Here is a 22,050-nt window from a genome sequence, read left to right as displayed (position 1 = left end):
GCAGTTTTATTAAAAGAAATCGTCTTTGTGATTTGTTTACGGTTTAGGAGGTAACTGACTAATGCACTTTTCAAAATTTTTGATCCCTCTCCCCTTTGTCACAAAGTTTCACACTTCACCATACCCCCTCTTCCCTTTAGCACACCTCTTACTGTTTTTCATAAACGTTATTATCAAAAAAAAAGGCTTGATGTCACATTCTCTCCATTGTATGTCCCTCTTGTCATTTATTTCTTTCCGTTGTCACGAACGGATACAATTTAATGAACCCCATCTAATAGAGGGATTGCAATCATAGTCAGCTCCTTGTAAATAGACATCTCTCTCCCCTTTTTTTACAAATGCAAAAGAAAAATACTTCTCGCTTTGGCATTAGTGCCAAAAATTTGACACCAATGGATGAAGTTCGCCAATTTCACAATTAGGGAAGTCTTCTTGAATGAAATGATACCGCAAAACTTCTTTAATACGTAAAACTTCTGTACAAACAAATTCTTTGTGAAAGTAGGCATAACCTTTACCGTTAGAAATTTTCACCTTGAAATTTGTTTGTGGTGATAGCAAAGCAGGTATTATTGGGAGCTGTTTTTTTTTTTTTTTTTTTTTTTTTTTTTTTTTTTTATGAAGGTGATTTAATTGAAACTGAAAGTCCTCCCTCACTCCGGAAAATGATTAATTTAAATATTAAAATCGCGAAAATATAATCAAAATGAAAATCTTTTGAATGCCCGTAGTTTCCCAAAAAGCTTCAATAAGAAAAACAAATTCAAGAATTTTATTTCTTTAAGCTCAAGCGAGAAATGGCAACACATAATATTATCCAGCAATTTCTTCACGCTAAATATGTCACGTGAAAAATCAAATAAAAATGAATTTTCGCTAACTTATAATTGCTTCTAGCTCCTTTTCTAGTCCTCTTAGCGGGATACGTTTTTTAGCTGTAAAACGGGGTAAACGTTTTTGGAAGTATTTTTCACGAGCTTTCGAACCAGACCAAGCTCGAAGCATTAAAATGCATTTTGCGTGCAAAAACAGTGGTAAATCAATTAAAACTTAATGTTTCACGTTTTCAACAATGGAAAATAGATAAAATTAAAATTTTTGAGTTTCGCTAACGCTTATAACTTTTTCCCAGTGGATTTAGGTTATTGGACCTTGGGCGCCCAGACAATTTCTTCGTTAGGAGTATTTTTTAAAGACCTTTCCAACCATATGAAATTCGAAAAAATTGGACCATCTGTTCGCGTAAAAAGAGCCATTCAGGACGAAAATACGTTTTTAATTAATATCTTCGTTAATTAGCGTTCGATTTCAAAAACATTTATTAATGACACTAAAACTCGGCAATACGAGTAGCTACTGAACAAAAAAAAAGAATGAAGGAAATCGGTTCACAAATAGAGGAGGAATCGATACCGAAAGAAAACGGCTTGCCTATTAATATATAAAGATAAGGTATTAGGATGATTGTACTTTATTCAAACAACACACATGAAAAAATACGTTTTGAAGCACAGTTGAAACGCGCTTATCTGGAATTCCCGATTATCCGGAACAAATTTGTAGCTTTAAAAAAATTTGCTCGTATATATAATTTTAAACTACATTGCAAGAAGGTAACTATTAGTGAGCCGAACATCTGCTTTTTATTTTGATTAAGTGTAAAACTCCTGCATAGATTCTACCATAAGTTATGTTTATCTAACAAGCACCATTACAGCTGAACTACATATATTGATAAAGTATTTGAAGGATTGTGATTTACCTATTCAAACAACACTCATGTCTGAACTAGAAAACAGAAGATCAATTCTTTTCTAAGAAATTATTGAAAAAAAAAATGTTTTTGATGTTTTTTTATGTCTTTTAAACATTCCAATGCAATTTTGCAACAAAATACAGTTTTTTGTCGTAAGGAACTGTAATTCTTCTTGTTTAAGGATTTGCTTTGCTTAGCACACATGCTACCGGATTATACGTATTGTCAACGTCTGGATTGCTTTTGATCCCAGCCATTCCGGATAAACGAGGTTGTACTGCGATAGCAAAGCATTTCAGCAATTACCGCAACATGATTATTAGGGTGGTTCAAAAATACATGTAAAAAATAAAGTTTCTCCTAGAAAACAGGACACCCCCTCTTAATATTTTTAGACTTGGATAGTAATATACTGGAAGAGTTTTAGCTTCTTATTTCAACTGAAAGAGGGTGCTCAACCCCCTCCCACAAACTTCATATCTATGGGGAGGGGGGTTTTAAAAAAAAATTGAACTGAAAAAACAATACTACATATTATAATATACACTAATATGCATATACATTGCAATAAATTAATTATTTGCAAAAAAAAAAACAGATGGGGAAATGAAATGTTTCTAAATTTGTGAAATTTTCTATGCAACGGCTAGTGTTAAATTGAGAGGTCATTGAGCACCGTCTTAAAATTTGAATAAGAAGCTAAAAACTTTTACATCATAATATTATTAGTGAGTCTAAAAAAAATAGGGGGTGTCCTGGACTCTAGCTGAAAAATAGTTTTTTTGAACCACTCTAATGATTTTGCATGCACATTAATTATAACTAAATTGCAAAACAGTGATTTATTTCTTCTCTTTTGCAGTGAAAGCGACTAAAAGTAGCAGCAAAAGGAAAAAAGAAAAGAAACCCGACCCGACGATACAGGCGGTCGCGAACCAGACGCCGAACGCGACAGCGGTCTCGTTACCGCAGCAGCAGCCGCAGCAGCAGCCGCAGTCCCAAACCCAGGGCGACGGTGTCTGCAGCGATCCCGAAAGTGAGAAGAACAAAAAGAAGAAGGCCCGAACCACCTTCACTGGCCGACAAATTTTCGAATTGGAGAAGCAGTTCGAAATCAAGAAGTACCTCAGCTCAAGCGAGAGAGCAGAAATGGCCAAACTTTTAAACGTCACCGAAACGCAGGTGAAGTAGTTTCTTTTTCTGTCAGTTCTTGTTCTTTAATAAGATGCAACTAATCAGTCGAAAATAATTTCCTGTTATTCGGAATGCCCCCGTTTTTTCCTATTATGAAATGCAACTGTTTAGCAAATGCTTACAACAGCGTTTCTTAATTTCTTTGATGAGTGGAACCCTTTTTAATGCTCACTTTCTTCGTGGAAACCCCGGTTTTTGTACGTAGTTTGCAGTGGCGTAGCTAGGATTCTGTTTTAGGGAGGGGGAGGACAGGTTCTTACCCGTCAGAGACTATCATGCTAGCTATTTGTCATTAAATCGCTTATTAACTAGATTTTATTATAAGTCATGTTAATTACTCATAAACTGCTAACTATTATTTTCTAAAAATCAATACGATGGTATAGGCAATTCTGAATATTTTTAAAAGGAATAAATAATCTCAGAATGTATACATCAGTTACGTGATTAAATATTTTCTTATCAAGAATAGGAAATACTTACGTTTTACCTACAATAGTGTTAATAGTTACATTTACACAGAAAAAGTTGTTGAGCCGTTAAAATTAAAATGACTCTTTATAACACTTTTGCTAGTTATTTATTTATCGGAGATTTTGATTCCAATGTGTGTTGACATCAGTCGGAGTTATACCATTTAAACGCTCTTGACCAGTACTGTTTCTTAACTTGGTCCTCACTCCTTAAATGTTGAAATTGTCCTTTCCACTGCTGCCATTTATGGAGAGTGGTTATTATCAAGAGTAGAATACTTGAAATTGACGTCAAAAATCATAATTTTAGGCAGCATTTGATAATGTTGTTGGAAAGATGGTTCTAGGTGCCCTCCCGAAATTTTTTCACATTAAAGTCACATTTAACATCATGTTTAGGAGGTCAATAGCTTCTTCCAGACATTTTTCAAAATATAAGTTTTTAAAAATTAATTTCAGGATATCTTTGGAGAAATTAGGTGAGAAAGAGGTGTTTTCATCTCGAAAAAATGTTAGATGTTGAAATTTAAAAAGGACAGTTTTAGGCTCGTTTTGATAGTTTAAAATTTGCATTATTTGAGGTAAAAAAATGAAACTATTTCTATTGGGGCTAACCCAGGTGGGTAAGAATGCTCAGATTGCTATACGAAAGCAAAAGTAAATTTATTTTTAATTTTGAAAAGTTTTTATTTTTATTGTTATTTTAAGCGACGAATTCGAAAAGGGTGAAAAGAAAGCATGCTAGTCTCATGGAACCCCTGAGAGAGCTCCGCTCCGTGGAACTCAAGGGTTCCGCAAAACACGGTGTAAGAAACGCTTGCTTACAACATGTCTCAGAAATATAAATGAAAAATTACATTTCTTTTTTTTTTTCTTTCTTTTTTTTTTTGTCCTGTACATGAAAGTGGTATTAGATATTGCCGTGAGTCTCGATGACGGCCTGAGCAATTTTGTTAATGTTTTCGGCACAAAGTTCTACCGATAAAGGCACAACTCCTATTCTCCTGAGATCAGCACTTATAGCTGGATAGTCAAAAACGTGACTCGGTGTCAGTATTTTTCAGTTATCTTACTTAAGTATAAAAGAAAAGTTTATGACACGTTTTATGACACAGCAGTAAGCAGTACAAGTTATGAATAACAAAAATAAAAGAGCATATAATACGGAAGAACATGAGATGTCAAAGTATCTCAAACTAAAAGAACGCAATATTTTTAAAAAGCTGAAACAAAAACGAGAAAGCACAGTTTTAGGTACCTTTAACGGAAAATGACTTCTAGGGTCAACTATATAACAAACTTTGTTAGATTCCGCCTTTTACTTCATAAGATACAGCAGGACCGCATAACGGATAAAACGTCTGATTGCTCCACTCCTTAGAGGAATTGGCATCAAAAATTAAATGGCGCCAATTCGCATGAGGGTGCATAAATTACCAAATTTCGTTCGATTTCATGCCGTAGTTTTCGCTCTAGAGTGGCCACAAAAAAAAGAAAGAAGAAACAATCTCACACAAACACACACACACACACATATGAAGTCACATACATAAACAGACATTTTCTAAAAATGGTCTAAATGGATTCAGCACATCTCGAAACGCGCTCATTCGTCAAAATTCGAAATTTGAAAATTTTTATGAACCAAATACTTTTGTTTATGTATCAGATATAGAATAAAGAAAACATAACAGTAAGGAAAAGTGAAACGTACAGAACGGAAAATATCTCGAGAAAATTGAAATACCTACTGATTTCTTAACAATCAACCGGTTTCCATGTGGGAGATAGGAATAGCATTAAAAAAGTTTCAACACTTCACAAACAGATACAAAATACATTGTTTAAGGGGAAAAAGTACACAAAAGGAATGATCATAAAATAACATAAAAAATACTTTTGTTGATGATTGGTAATGCACATTATCAACAACGTCAACACGTACTTCAATCTTTCTCCATATTCAAGGAAAAACAGATGAATGCATTCAGCCATGTGTTCATACGTAAGAAGCTATACTACTAAAATTCGTATATATATATATATATATATATATATATATATATATATATATATATATATATATATATATATATATATATATATATATATATATATATATATATATATATATATATATATATATATATATATATATATATATATATATATATATATATATATATATACATTCGTAATATTTTATACAAATTTTTTATATTAGCTTGATACAGCAGCTCGGATCGATGCACGGTGCAACGATGTTGATTCAAAAGAAAAATACAGTAATCAATATTATGTGACATACTAACGAGAATATTAAACTTTTAACTAATAAATACAAAGCTTATGAAAGAACAAAATAATGAAATTTAATATATTGTTGTGAATTGTTTATGTTGATACATCATAAACTATCTATAACTAACCACTTAAATTTACGTTAAAATTTTTTATTCTTCAAAAATATAGCAATACAAACTTCGTAAATGCAGTATCATTTAACCTTCTCCATTCTATTTTTATTTGAGAAATGAGAACTAATTTCGTTAAAAAGAACTTTTTGGGAAGAGACAAAAATAGCAAATCAAGAAAGCAAAATTACTTAACTTTGGTAGTCACCATTTTCCAAATCTTTATTTATTCATTTGTGTCCCAGTGCAGAGTTCTACATTGCTAATATTTTATTCCGTACTTTTCGCTTAAATTTAAAGCTTTGCACTAAACATGTGAACAAGAAGAAAAGTTTAAAAATGACTTTTCATGTATTTAATCATTAATAATTTGCAATCAAGAAAATTATTTTTATGAAATTTCAAAGAAATTAACTCCAGATTTCATTCAGTGTAGCAAAGTTTTGATTGGTGTTTTTAACGCAGGGGAAACCCGGGCAACGTGAATACCTTAAGCTTTCCTTGATTATTGTCGTTTAGTTATAACTAGGGAAATTGAAACAAATGTTTAAAATCACTCTTCATTTAATGAACTTACGTTATGCAATAACGGTTGTCCTTAATATTAATTGAACTTCTATGTATAAGGCCAGTTTTCAACAATGGCATGATTATCCACTTTGCCGAACACCCCGGGTAAAGTGGATTCAGTACTAGGGCAAAGTGAACAACAACATTATTTGTCATAAAACAAAACATTAAAAATAAAATAACCATCGAAAGTTAAAGGAACATATTCAAAAAACATTTTTTTTTCTACAATGCTAATTATTGTAGTTGTTACAAACAAAGAAATTGTACTTAAAAGTGAAATCAACTTTGAAAATTAAAGGAACATATTAAAAAGCATTCTTTTGTTACAATGCTAATTATTGTAGTTTTTACAAATAAAGAAATTGAACTTAAAAAATAAAATAAACATCGAAAATTAAAGGAACATATTAAAAAACATTTTTGAAACAATTCTAATTATTGCAGTTATTATTATAACAAACAAAGAACTTAAACTAAGAAAAATCAATACCCAAAATTATAGGAGCATATTTGAAAAAAAATTCTACATTACTAATCATTGCAGTTATCACAAACGAATTTCGTCGCCATTTTCGAATACTGAACACTCTTCATGACACCACTGAGTAAAAATACGACATTTTATAGTTTTCCGTTGGCTGATCATCTTTTTCAATGTACATTTCACATCACTGAAAATTCTCCTTACATCTTCAAATTTCTTTACTTCTGTCTTCATATTATTCTATTTTGCAGTTTTATGTATTGTGACAGAGATATTTGATTTAGTCTTTTTGGTAGTAATCATTTTAAGTCTTTTGAGAAGCTTTAGTCAAAACATCATCTAATGACTTCATGACAGTCTTTCTTGCCTTTTAAAATTTTTGTTTCTGATCTTTCTTTACTGGAGTTCTTGTCAGGAGTGTAGATCGTTGTAGCTTGTTGTTATTGTTTTAGCAGGTTGAGGAATGCGTCGTAAAACTGGAAGACTACAGTAGTTATCCAGGTTTGAATGAAGCGGCGGGAATATCATTGCTTTGAACCTCGGTGGAGTTCCTCCCCAGGAAAGGTTTCAGACCCCATGGAGTATAAGGACTGTCGTCAATGGTAACATTGTCTTGAGATCACAAAATTGGAGGACTTCCAGGTTCGAATGAAGTGACGTGTCATGAATGGGCAAAATGAATATGGTATCCACTTTGCCCAATCCGCTTTGCCCTTCAAATACATTTTTAGATTATCCCAAATTACTAAAAATCCAGAGAGTCTAAACTCGTCGTCTACGAATAGTTGAAAGCTACATAATCATACATCAAATCCTACTTATAACAAAGAACCTGTCACAAAGAGTATTAAAGTTGTAAACAAAACACTTACCTCTGAAAATTAATATTATTTTCCCAAAAACATACTCCGTCCGTTCACTGGCGCAGCGCGACGCGAACTCGTCCCGACGTGTTTGCCACACACGGAGCGGCAACAGATGACATTTGCTATGACAACGTGGCTGCGGGCCAACGAACAATTTGGGAGTTATGAGCAATATTCGCTTTGCCCGGGGTATCCACTTTATCATGGTTTCCCCTACTATTAATTGGTAAATTCCACCGATAGCGGATGGACATTTTTTACAAAAAAATCGATGCATTTCTGACTGTGAGCTTATCAAAATGCATATTTTTTCAAAAACTGATGCATAGACTTTTACACACATCATGCTAAGTTGCCAAAAAAGCCGAAGCCAAGATTATTTTGTTAGTAACTTTTTTTAAACAAATTTAAAAAACAGTACGGACATTTTTTGTGAAAAAATGTCCTTCCGTTAAAATTATGTATTTTGATAAGCTCACAGACAGAAATGCATCGATTTTTTTTTTAGAATATGTCCTTCCGTTACCGGTGGAATTCACCAATTACATTTTAAGTAAATCACAAAATTATGAACATTTTGCAAAAATTGATTAGTAACCCAATGGGGTTGTTTCCATCAGTCAAAAGTGCTACTTTTAAACACTTAAGTGTATAGAATCAGCAAAAAAAACACATGGATCGGAAAAAATCTTATATTTTCAAAATGCTTAGTTTTTAATTAATTTTTTTTAAATGCTCGATTTTTCGAATAAGGCGTGGTCTTCATGGCGTCAAGTGATGCACTTTGGCGCAATTACATTGACGCGCTGAATGTTTACGTTTGTTATCTACCGCGTTTCCATGATATGATAATTCAGAAGCAAATTAAATATTGTGCTCTACGCTTGCTATCAACCGTATTGTTGGCAGCACATGTGGGTAAAGATGCGAATTAAACACTGCGCTCTGACCTAATGGCATCAGTGAATGGCATTTCATCCCTTGTGATGTCATGTGCAGAAGCATAAAAAATGAAATTAAATATGCGCACCGATTAAACTAATTTTTAAAAATATTAAACTTTGTCAATATATTTTAAAAATGGTCAGATCCTATGTTTTTAAGCATGCTTTTTCAAAAAAAAAAAAAAAAAAAAATATTTTTAAAATTTTTTAAACGCTTATAGCAATTATAGCAATAAAAGAAAAAAAACTGCTAAACGGATCCACACGCAAAATGGAAGATCTAGGATTTCATTAAAGACATTGCAAAGAATAAGATATGCACAATAACAGCTGTATAATTATTTTCAAACTTATTGATAGGTCAACTACGGGCTAGAGCATAGAACAATAAAAGACATTTTTACAAAAAGACACTTTGAAAATTTCTTGCTGTACTTTGTAAGGTATACACCTGTTTAATAACTTCTTCATTATTGCATGTTACGAAATTTTTGAAAACGCTAGTAGTAAAATCAAATTTGTTTCATTTAGATGCGTAAAATCTAACAGTATAATTGTTTTAGAGGATAAATTAACAACATAACTGTTCTCAGAGAAATTAACCACATTACTAATTTTAAAAACTATGATATTTCCACACATTTTCCGACTGAAACTTTTGTTACTCTTGTTAATAATTTTTTCTCAGATCCTCTCAATTGTGTTCAAACTGGTTTTCAACAGAAATCCAAACATAATGGTTAAACGTTCTCATCGATTAATCGAAATATTTTTTGTGATTAAACGTAAATTTTATGTGGAAAAAATTAAGATAGAAGCATGTATTTCAGAAATATATTTCAACTGAAGAGAAAAGATGTGTAAAAATATTTACTCCTGGGTTTTTCTTGCCCATTTACGTTTTTTAATTCCGATCATGTTTTTCTAATCTTTATTTTCAATCGCCATCCAAAATAGAAAGGCATAAAACTAGCTTAGCATAAAGATAAATTTCTAAAACCGTATCGCTCCTAAAGCTCTTTCTTCGTAAAGCGATATGATTTACACAAAGAACAAAACCTATTTTAACGGCCTCATAATAACCAAAAGTATTACACCAAGCTGGTATAGAATCCCTTTAGAGAATTAGGCAAACAAAACCCAAAAATGATCCATATTGTTTTTTTGTTTTTGCGCGCTTTTAAAAAAGGGCATAATCGCTTTTTGCATTTTTTGAAAGAACTTCGCCCATTAACTATTCAAGTCGAGTTTTTGAAAGAGCGTCGCTGCTCGCATAAAGTTTGTTATGTTTTGTGACATAAAACACTTCTTCTAATAGGCTGTGCATGAATATCTTCTGGCGAACATAATCCTCTAGGTAACGTTAGAAACAAAGATGTTTTTAGAAAAAAAAATTAGACTAAATAAATAACTCTTGGAATATTGAGTACTGCTTGCTGATATGGTAATTTTTTTCTTGCTTTCACAAATCGCGTTTTTGAGTTCAATTGCAAACATTAAGATTTTACGCTTTATTTCCCAGAAGATTACCCATAAAAAAATCGTGTGCATAAAATTTTCATTTCAATGGTAAATTATTAATTATTTTTGTTCTCAATATTTGCTTTGTTTCGGTGGCATCACATTTAGTTTGTTAAAGAATATTGCTTTTTTTCTGAACGCATCATGGTGCTGCGGCAATATAAATTTACGTTTCTTTTAACAACCATTAAATTAGCTAATCTTGTGCTTTTAATTTTGTGAAAAATAATGAAATATCTGGGTGTTTAGTGGGAAAAATTCTTTGTTTTGCTCAAAAGAAATATTTTTAGCTTGTCATGGGAACAAGAATCGTTGAATCATGCTTTCTGTTTAATAATTCGTCGTGTTATTTTATTTTTCCCCTTTTGCAATTATGCTCTAGCCTTTTAATCTGAAAAAAAAATAGAATTTTCATGGGATAAAAAGTGTTTTAGAAAATATGAACCATTTTAGATTTACTTCCTTTCTTTCATAATCGTATTCAAACGCATCGTGTTCTGTACTACGAAAATTAAAGAAATTTTATAGCCTATAGTTTTTTACTACTTCACTTTCCACTCACTTTAATTAAAACCCAGAAAATAAAGTTTTGAATGAAAATTAGTGATATATTAATTACCGAAAGATGCCTTTTTTGCTTGAAAAGATATTCTGTACATCAGCGTGAAAAATTCAACAACTATTATTAAGTTGGCTCAAGGCATTTTGTGCAATTTAATTTAATTGCGCGAAAGCAAAATTTATTTTTGAGTTTGTGTTGTGAATTAAATTATTAATTCTTAAACCTAACAAAAGAATCTTCATTTATAACTTTTTGTTTTAAATATAAGGTAATTTCCTCTAATTGGGAATAAACTTGAGATTATCTCTCAAAATAAGAAACAGCACATTTAAATCAAGTAATTAAAATGTAAACTACTGTTTTGATGCTCTATTTCTTTTGCTTAAATATTTTTTTAGCATTACAGAAAGAGTTTATTAATTTACGTCATAATTCTGCTTCATTTCCTTTTAGTTCTTATGTATTCATTTATGACTGTTCTTTATTGCACTTTTGTAAATTATTTTCTCCTAATGTTTTCCAGCGTGAGTGATTATTTCTACCAAAATCTTTACCTTTGACAAATTTCGGGAAAATGAAAGTATAATTTAATAGAAAATTCATTGTTACTTTTTTAGAGGATAAAGTAAGTAGCAATATATAGTTATCGATTTCTTGACGTCTGTAAATTTTAGTTTCTCTTTAAAACCGAAAATAAAGACTTAAATGGGATTGTTAAGGGTGGGGTAGCAAAACATTTTCGCTAACCAAATGCAGTGAATGAATAGAACGAGTAAAGATATACCCAGTATCTTGTAACTGAAACTGGAAAATGTGACACGCAAGTTGAAAAAAAAAACAAATTGTAGCGGTTTCTTTTTTCTTCTTTGTTTTCTTTTTTTTTTTTTTTCATGATAAGAAACAAAATTAGTAATCATCTCCTTTTGCAAGAAAGTGCATGGTACATAGTAGGAAAATTTTACTGAGAATCATTAAAAGTAAAATAGCAATCTGCCAGAATTTCTTGTTAAAATTTACTGTCTTGCAGTTAGAAATTCTTTAATATACTACTTATAATAGTCAGATGAACTGACTTGTATATACGCAAACAATATCACATTTCCGCTGGACAAATTGTGTTTTCGGGTTACTAATACAATGTCCGGAAGCGTATTACCTTGGTCGTGTTATTTTAAAGCATGTTTCTCAATTCATTATCTCGAGCTCTTATAAAAAATCAAAGAAGTGTAATTACAGCAAATTTTACTTCAACTTATTCATCGCTTTAAATTTCTTTAGCAGATAATTCACCATAGATTTGCTCATAGTATTTTGCGATGTACTTTTGTCCCGTACTTTTTGTGCTCAAAAGGGATTTGTATTTCTTTACAAGCACCATTGTTCGCCAGAACAGTTCTCTGTATTTGTTGGTAGAAAACGGAAGATAAACGTAAATTTTTGTGTATTTATCCAAAATTAAGAAAAAGAAAAATTAATTTGAGTTTTGACATCTCCAATTCAAATTATGTTTCTCGCAATCACGAGTGTGTGTGTGTGTATGTAGGCATGTGTGGGAGTATGTGTATGTGTGTAGGCATGTGTGTTTGTGTCTGCGTGCAGGTATGAGTGTGTGGGTAGTTGTGTGTATGAGTGTTTGTGTGGGGGGAATGTGTATGTGTGTGTGGGGGATGTGTATGTGTGTGTAGGCATATGTGTTTGCGTCTGTGTGCAGGCATGAGTGTGTGAGTAGTTGTGTGTAGGTGTGTGTGTGTGTATGTGTAGGTGTCTGTATGTGTGTGTATGTGCTTGAGTGTGTGTATGTGTTTGAGTGTGTGTATGCGTTTGTGTATGTGTGTAGGTGTGTGTATGTGTATGTGTATGTGTGTGTACGTGCGTGTATGTATGCGTGTAAGTGTAAGATATGGATGCAACCTGGAGACGGTTTTCGCTAGAGGAGCAGCATCATGAGCGGCCGGCTGACGGTGGTGCTGCTGGGAAAATTAAATCATATCACATCAAAACAGTCAAATGAAAGCAATAAGCAATCGTGATTGCTCAAAAAAAAAAAAAATAAATAAATAAATCTATTAAATATTAATTATTACTCTGGTGCAAAGCTATCCTATTATTTCGGGTATTTTTGAGTCACGTCAGAAATGGGATACAAGATAAGTGATTTAAAGGAAATGGTGCAACTTTAAAGAAGCAAAAAGAAAATTAATGTTATCAAATTCCCTTTGTGCTTTACAATTTCACAAGATATCTATCATTTACAATGCTGTGCAGTTAGAAAATAGGAAGAGCTATTTCAACAACTTCAAAACTAGCTTTTACGCAGCAAGTCCAGAGTTATTGAATGATGAAATGAACTGTGTACAAAATTGCCAACTTTTCTATTTTAAACAAAGAGCAGAGAAGTTTTCTCATAACCTTTCCAGCAAAGTACAGCATTGTGCCGTCAAGTTTTTTTTTAAAACGTCAAGTATAAGTTAGAGCAAATTTAACTCGCATGGTTCAAATTCACATACAGTGGCTTCCAAAAGTTTTCGTACACTTACGATTTTCAATGAAATACACCCCTATACATTGGTTAAAAAGAATATTTTGGAATAGGTATTTTTTTACCTTGTTTTCGATCCCATTCTTTTCTTTAAAGCATTTTATCCCGCACTTCACTCTGAAATGGCATAAATTAACGAATTTAGCGATATTTCGAACCGATTTACCGCTACTCTGATGAAAAAATCAAATTTCGAATGGTGTTTGTTGTTTCTTACGAGTACCAGACATTTTAAAGTAACGAGCAAAATGTTAGGGAATAAATAAACAAAAATTTAAAGTCAAATGACTTTCAAGGGTCAACAAAATGCAAAAATAATAAAAAAAAAACGACAAATGATAATTTTAATTATGAATTTATTCGGAAATATTTCAGAGTACGATGACTTTTGTGACGCGTTATTTCTCTGTCTCTTCGCGTTTTGAGCCATTTTAAAAAGAAAATCCGTCAATATTTTGAAAAAAAAACTCCTGGGTTTTATTTAGAATGACATAGGAATGACAAAAAAATTTTAGATTTCATATTCGAAGTCAGTTTCGCGTTATTTCGGTTTTCTACAAAATTTCAAGGTGTACGAACAGTTTTGGGAGCCACTGTATATGACTGCAGGTATTGCTGATGAATGGCTTGGTGCCTCTTAATGGCATAAGTTTAAAGTCCTTGGTAATGCCGATGTTAAAGTACTGCGCAAAATTTGTTTATTATATAAAATGGAGGAGAGGGATTTTTTTATCTAGAGCAACCACCAAGCAATGGTATTGCAGCATCTCAAATAAAGAGGAAAATTCATAAAAAAAAAAACGATTACTCAGAAGTTTTGTTTAAGGATCTAAGGACCTCTAACCTTCAAAATTTTCTATTTTCTGGGAAAAAATATATAGTATGCATAATTTAATTTTGAACAATTTGATACCTTATTTATTACCATACGCCAAAAACTTTTCAAGTTATCGCAAAAAATGCGTAAACATTCCATAGAGATTTATGTTAACAGCAGCTGTTTAAGCCTCTTTTTCTCAGGTGCCAGTTTCGTCGGTTTTCTCGTTTTGCGAGCATGATAGCTCAAAGAGTTTCTTATATATTTCCGTAAAACTTTTCATGGCATGTTTGTCTGGTATATTTTTATGATCTGAACCTAAATTTTAACTAAAAATGGAAGTTAATATTTAAAAAAATATTTTTTTTCTCAAAATTTTGGAAACTTTTGATATTGGCTTATAAAATTTCAAAAAAAATAAATAAATAATTTTTAAAAAAAATAATTTAGTTCAGGGTCATAAATATAAACCAGATAAACATAAATTAAAAGTTTTATGGAAATATATAAGAAACTTTCTGAGATATCATGCTCGCAAAACGAGAGGAAAACCAAAGAAACCGGCACCTGAGAAAAGAGGCTTAAACAGCTGCTGTTAACGCTGTTAACATGAATCTCTACAGGGGAAAGTTTACGCATTTTTATGATAACTTGAAAAGTTTTTGACGTATGGTAATAAATAAGGTATCAAATTGTTCAGAATTAAACTATGCATTTAACATATATTTTTTGCAGAGAAATCGAAAAATTTTGAAGGTTAAAGGTCCCTAGACCCCTTTAAAAACGGGATTGTAAAAAATACGGCGGAATATTTAAAATCAAAAAGGGATAAGATGAGTTAAAAGGCTGTGTCGAACAAATAATTTACTCGCGTGTGCTAAGGTATGGAGTTGAAAAACTTCCTGGAATAGAAGCCATAAGAAAGAACGTGTTAAAGAAGCCTTTTGACTGCTCCTGAAATCTGCTATTAAGGAAAAATAAGTACATTACAGATGAAAAAGTGATAAGTAAAATGATTTCGCGTGATTTTCCATTTGTATCGAAGTATATTAAGAGTTGTTGCCATCATTATTCTCAATTTGTTTTAAAGAGGTGGGTGTCAATTAAAAAACCTTTATGTTTTATATCTTTTTTAACTAAAAGTTTTCTGACGTGCAAATATTTTGTTGGAAATTTCACTACACAAAACGTTTTATAATAACCATAGTAATAATGACAGCAACAATAACAGCGATATTAATAATGAAAAAATGTTTATGATAATAATAGTGTTCAATATAATAATAATATGAAGACTAACAGTAATGACAATTATATCAATAGTAAGAATAACAAATAAACAAAGAGAAAAATATTAAATATTACAGCTCAGAGATTTAAAAAAAATGGTTCCAATTCAATGATGAAATATTGTAAAACTCGACTCGCTGAGTTTGCAATTCCTATAGATAAATAAAAGCATATAAATTCAAAACTTACCATAAGTGTGATTAGTGAATTTTAATACCTTTGCATTTTCACGATAAAGCAAGAAAAAAATATTTTGATGAAGTAGAACCCAGTAATTCTGCAAAACCATCTTTGATCGTTTAAACCAAAACACTAAAACATTCGGTCGTGTGGAATACAAAAGAATAAAAGATGCAAGTTTACTGACTGTAAGACTTAAGTAACTATAATTTGTCAATTAATCGCATCAAAACATGGTAAAGTTAATCATATTCCATCGTAGCTATTCAATGGGCGTCTTTTTTCTCTGTTACAACTCATCACGAAAAATTTAGAATGCATTTGGGTCTAATCTAAAACTTCTAATCAAAGTGATTTCTCCGTTAAAATGTCCTGAAAAAAGAAGCACCCGATATCTGAATGAAATATTCAACCTCTCTAATAACTCGGCAATTCTGGCACATTTCTATTTAAATTATCTCTTCAAAGACATCCACTATCATGAGATTCTATAATCATAAAAAAAGAAAAAAAATACAAAAGGAAATTGCCTTGAAAAGATGAAATTCTCTCCCTCCGCCACTCTTTCCCCTTCCTTTACCTTTAGGTCTTTTGATTCTTTACCGAGAATAAATAAATTTAAAAAAAAATCGAATAGAAGCAGACGATTAAAAAAAGATTAAACGAACTAAAGACACCAAAGAAAACCATGATCCTATTACAGAATAAATTACCCAGTGAAAAAAGGACAAAAAAGGAAGTAAAATAGAGGAGTTGAAAAAAAAAAGACGTATGCCATACTATTAAAACTTGATAAAGAAAGAACGGTAGCTTAAAAATCACTTTATTACTGTAGCTGTCTCTTCTTCGTCCATTGAGAGAATTTTTAAACGCCGATTAAGTTGTCGAAAATATTTTTTATGCTCTCTTTCTTTTTTTGTCGGCAGGAGGGGAGGCAAATGGCTTGGAGGGTGTGAATTACTTTAAAGGGAAAAAACGGGAGTCGAAAAAAAAGAAGCAGAAAGTTGTATGTCATTAAAAAGCGCGAATTGTTTAATTGGGCAGATCTATTATGCAATGGCTGAGGTGGCTTTAACAATGATTTTTATGGGCGATCCTTGCATTTAAGTACCCAATTTGAGCACTGTGAAGTACTTGAATCTGTTATGGACCATTTTTTAATTTATTGGTGAAAACTGCTGATTTTTTCAAATATTCAGTTTGCATAATATTGAACTCGTTATGTCACATTTATTTCCAAACGCTTTACTAATCATTGTAGCTTCAGAGCAACGGTAAGATATCTAAGCCAAGGAATAACAGTAAGATATCCTACTGTTGCATTGAGGCGACGATATGTTAAGCTTAGGATCAATAAAGTTTTTATTGCTTATCGTTGGAGATTTGATTATGAAAATTGGTGAGTGTGCATAAGGAAGTTTGTTCTGTTGTAGTTATTTGCTTTAAAATTTTCGATGGAAATGCAAAAAATGAGCCAAAAAATGAAAGATAAAAATAACGGAGTTTAATTATATCATCTATTGGTGCGGTATATACAAGTAAGACATCTAAGCACAGGAATAACAGTAAGATATCCTAATGTTGCTTTGAGGCGACTGTATAAGATCAATGAAGTTTTTGTTGCTTATCGTTAGAGACTCGAATATGAAAATTGGTGAGTGTGCATAAGGAAGTTTGCTTTATGTTGTAGTGTATTTGCTTTAAAATTATCGATTGAAATGCAGAAAATGAGCTTAAAAATTGAAAGACAAAACTGTTGGAGTTTAGTTTTATTATAGAAATGCACAATAAAAACAAGTAAGCACAAAACGGTAATAAAACTAAGCATAATCCCTTGTGCCCAGCAAATTTGATGCGTTTATGATGCAACACAACAGCATCTTATTTAGAGTGTGCAGCAGATATGTATTTTCATTATACTTTTTACTATAATATACCATTACGATTTATATTAATTTGAAATAAGCAACCCTGTGTTTTTAAGAAAGACTGCATTTTACTTATGTGTGTCTTTCAAATATTAACAGTTCAATGAAACAGGCAGGTATTTCCTATTCCATATTTTTACCAAAATATAAGTATTCTCCCATTGATTAAGTACTAATATGGTTGATAATAGATGATTTTAAAGCATAATTACGTATACTGGAAGTTTCTTATTTCATTTGATAGATATATTAGAAAATATTGCCACAAAACAGTGAGGCTTTTTTATTGCTAGATAATAAAATAGTTGGAATAGTAGATTTACGAACCACAGCAGTGACAAAACTAAAACAATCATTGAAACAACACATATACGTTTAGTGAATAAAATATGACAACGTATATAAAGTACAAATTGAGAATGGAAAAAGGTTAAAAAACCAGCAAACAGCTGTTTTGGCACTCTAAAATACAAGTGCCATCATCAGTGCAATAAAAACGAAGACAGGTTCACCCGACTAAAACACAGTCGAGGCGAACAATGGAATGAGAGACGAGTTGTAAAAGATATGAGAGCAGTGCCGGAAACGATGACTCAAGGTTACGTCAGAACTCCAGAGGACAGTTGCACTCAGGAGAAAACGTCATGGACAAAAAATAAATCAAATAACAGACTTCCAAACATTAGGAAAAGGGGGAGTGCTAGACAAATCATTGACGATTAAATTAGCATTTTTCCATATGTAATATGACTCCCAAAAATCTAAATCATGAATGGACGAACACTCGTGAATAACTTTGGCGGAAGAAAAAATAAAATTATGACCGCAGGAACAACAATGTTGAGCAATAGAGGAGCGTTTGAGATCCTGCTTTTTGACGTAATTTTCGTGTTCTTTTATCCGGAATTTGAGGGATCGTCGAGTCTGCCCAATATAGGCCAATTTGCACTGGCAGGAAACACTGTAAATGCCCCATTTGTCAAGGTTGTGAACAGGGTGTTTAAGCTGTGAAAATTTTAATTTATTAACAAGAGAAAAAGTGACGGAAAAATGAAACTTTTTTAAGATTTTGGAAATTTGTAGACTGATTTTAAGAAAAAAGGGTAAGACAACGGAACTCGAATAGTTCACAGGAACAAGTGTTTGATTTTTGTTACTTGAGCTACATAGCTTCTTATAAATAGTATCAATAATATCTGATGTGAATCCCCGATCCACCGCAATACTTCGTAGGTAATTCAGTTCTGATGAAAGTAAATTGGAATTTGAACAAATGGCTAAAGCACGGTAAATAAAAGATCTAAAAGCAGCCAATTTTTTTTTAGGAGGATGAACGGATAACTTGTGGGGGGGGGGGGAGAGAAACAGCAAAGGGTTTACGGAAAACAGTAGTTGTAAACGTATTGTCATGACGAGTGATGGACACATCAAGAAAAGAAAGATGATTACCAGATTCCAATTCAACTGTAAATTGAATATGTGGGTCAATAGTATTTAGGATGGATAAAAGGTTATCAAGGTCACTGACAGATGAGTCCAAAAGCACAAAAATGTCGTCAATGTACCTGACGTAAAAATCAAATTGTATAATTTTAAATAATTTAAGTTCGAAATAGTGCATGTACAAATCACTTAAAGTGATTCAAGTATCCACATATTCAATTTACAGTTGAATGTTCCGCCAAAGTTATTCACGAGTGTTCGTCCATTCATGATTTAGATTTTTGGGAGTCATATTACATATGGAAAAATGCTAATTTAATCGTCAATGATTTGTCTAGCACTCCCCCTTTTCCTAATGTTTGGAAGTCTGTTATTTGATTTATTTTTTGTCCATGACGTTTTCTCCTGAGTGCAACTGTCCTCTGGAGTTCTGACGTAACCTTGAGTCATCGTTTCCGGTACTGCTCTCATATCTTTTACAACTCGTCTTTCATTCCATTGTTCGCCTCGACTGTGTTTTAGTCGGGTGAACCTGTCTTCGTTTTTATTGCACTGATGATGGCACTTGTATTTTAGAGTGCCGAAACAGTTGTTTACTGGTTTTTTAACCTTTTTCCATTCTCAGTTTGTACTTTATATACGTTGTCATATTTTATTCACTATGCAGTACAAAGTTTTCGACTACTTTTTATTTATACATATACGTTTAGTTTAATTTTATTGGACTAACTGTTTTAAGATCAGTCCCTAGTTTTGCTACATTTTAACTTCCTTTATTTAAACTTTAATGAAACTTTCAGTCAATTTAAAATAGTAAGTGTTAAAACACATGGTAAATCTCTTTTCTATTAAATACATAAAAAATTCATACGTAATTGTTTCATAACGTAATTGTTTTTAAAGTGTTTGTTACTATGAACAACAAAAAATGAAATCTGTTGATCCTGCAGTAAAATCACTCCTTTAAATATAATGAAGAAATTTGGAAATAAGTGACAATTATGTACTAAATTGAAAATATACGTTACGGTGTTCGTAAAAAAGCATGAGTCAAAATAATGTCATTTTACCAAAAACATCAATCAATATAAGCCACTAAATATAAAAAACTGTAGACAAAAGTTACACAATAAATTACAGAAAAAAAAGAAACCTTTAAAATTTAACGCTGTTTTGTCAATTTTCCTCACTCCAAAAAGAAATTCCATAAAAGCGATGGAAGATTTTAAGTGTTTCTGTCGCTTTTAAATCAAATGTGTTTTTATGAACAAAGACATTTTACACTAAGAAACTATCTTTTCATAGTGCTTATTAAAACTAAAAAAATGAATGCTTTTTATAAATAAAAATATCACGTAAACTGAAAATGTTTAAGCCCACTACTTTTGTTCTATTGTTCTTCTTTCTTTCGTATGACAAAACAAAATTCAATGTAGTTATTCGATTGTGTTAAATCACTGTAATCATTTCATTGTGTTTAAATTATTGTATTCAAACAGTTAAAATTTATTATTTCTTTTTTATCACAAGTTAAATGTGTTATGTGGGTTTTTTGAAGTTTTTACACTTCCTAAGTTTACAATGCAAAAAGCGCACATAAACTTGGTATCTATGTATGATACTTTTGTAAAGGTTTTTAAAATGGAAGTTAATAGTCAATTGAAAAGATTTAATGTGGTTTTTCTTGGTAACCCAGCAATCGTCTTTTGTTTCATTTTTTTTGCAAATTTAGTACTTAAAAGTAAGTTTATATATAAAGTAATGTAGAATAAAACAAACTGTTGACACCAAAAAAGACGCATTGAAGAATAAGCAACCCCTATGTAACAAATGTAAAAACACTTGAAATTGTTTCGGCACCAGCAATAAATTATTGCTAGCATCATATTAAAAACATTTCTAGGTATAAATAAAAGTAATAACAAGAAAACGAAGTTATTTTCACATTTTTTTCCTCAGCATGGTTCATTGTTATGCATCAGACAATCGGAAATTTTACTCTTTGATAAGAAAACTCATTCGGATCTATGTAAACACCTTTTTAGCCTACTTTCCCGTAAAATTATTTAAAAAGGGGGAGTAATGACACAAAAGAAAGCTTAATGTATCGTGAAAACACCGCTAAATAGAAATAAATTTGAGAAATCAGCTGCAAATTTTTAGGTATGGTAGGAATAGTTTGCAACCTTAGCTAATTGATAAAATATGAATCTGGGGCTGAAAAAGTTATATTGGTAAACATAAATTTTTTAGGAACCTTGCCTTGACACCTTGTTGCCTTGAACAAAATCACGCTCATTTTGCTCAAGGTGGAACTTCTTTAACCATGATGTTAAAAAAAGTTACATGAGCCACGCAATATTAGCTTTACGTGCTTTTGAATATATAGTGTTATTGTTGTAATATTGGACCGTGAAGATGACCATGAAAGGAATTAGATTTCTCAACAACACAAGTAGTTTTTTTGCTATCCAAGTAGTTGCGAAATAGTCTCAAAACTACAAGTTTAACTTCTATGAACGAACACGTGTTGCTTTCCTAAAACTATTGCGAAATAATCTGAGCATTAATTCAGTAAAATAAATTTTTTTTGGAAAGGAAAGTAGTTTTACCGATTCAAGCCACTCCAATGTCAAAAATGACTTGCTTTTACACCCATTAGTAGGCACATAGTGTGGGAATAATAAGAAATGTAGCAAAAATCATACTGATACCGTCTAGATGCTTCGTCGTGCAGGTAAATCCGTTAATGTACTTCATAGGCGTATAAGAGTTTCAGCGGCACCATCACCGATAATAATAGCTTTTGCATGAACTATAAATTAAAAACATTTAGGAAACTTAGCGGTACCTGTCTAAAAAAACAGTTTCAATGATTGCTACTAGTCTATTTACTGCTTACTGGAGATCATCTGTATTGATGAGATTTTCTACAAATAAAATTCGAAGAATAGAAACAGTCGAAATTTAAGAATTATACGGATGGAAAAAAAATAATAAAACAGTGTCATTGTACAGGGTGGTTATAAAATAATGTGAGGTGTTCAGAACCCTCTAGCGAGA

The 22,050-nt window shown here is 31.7% G+C and overlaps 1 pseudogene; it reads left to right on the top strand.

Annotated features, from left to right (window-relative positions):
• Nucleotides 1-22,050, top strand: part of LOC129216160 (H2.0-like homeobox protein) — a 145,456-nt pseudogene that overhangs the window by 81,847 nt on the left and 41,559 nt on the right.

The sequence above is a fragment of the Uloborus diversus genome, chromosome 1 (genome assembly GCF_026930045.1).
Source record: "Uloborus diversus isolate 005 chromosome 1, Udiv.v.3.1, whole genome shotgun sequence".
Lineage (NCBI taxonomy): Eukaryota > Metazoa > Arthropoda > Arachnida > Araneae > Uloboridae > Uloborus > Uloborus diversus.
This window is presented reverse-complemented; position numbering and strand designations above follow the sequence as displayed.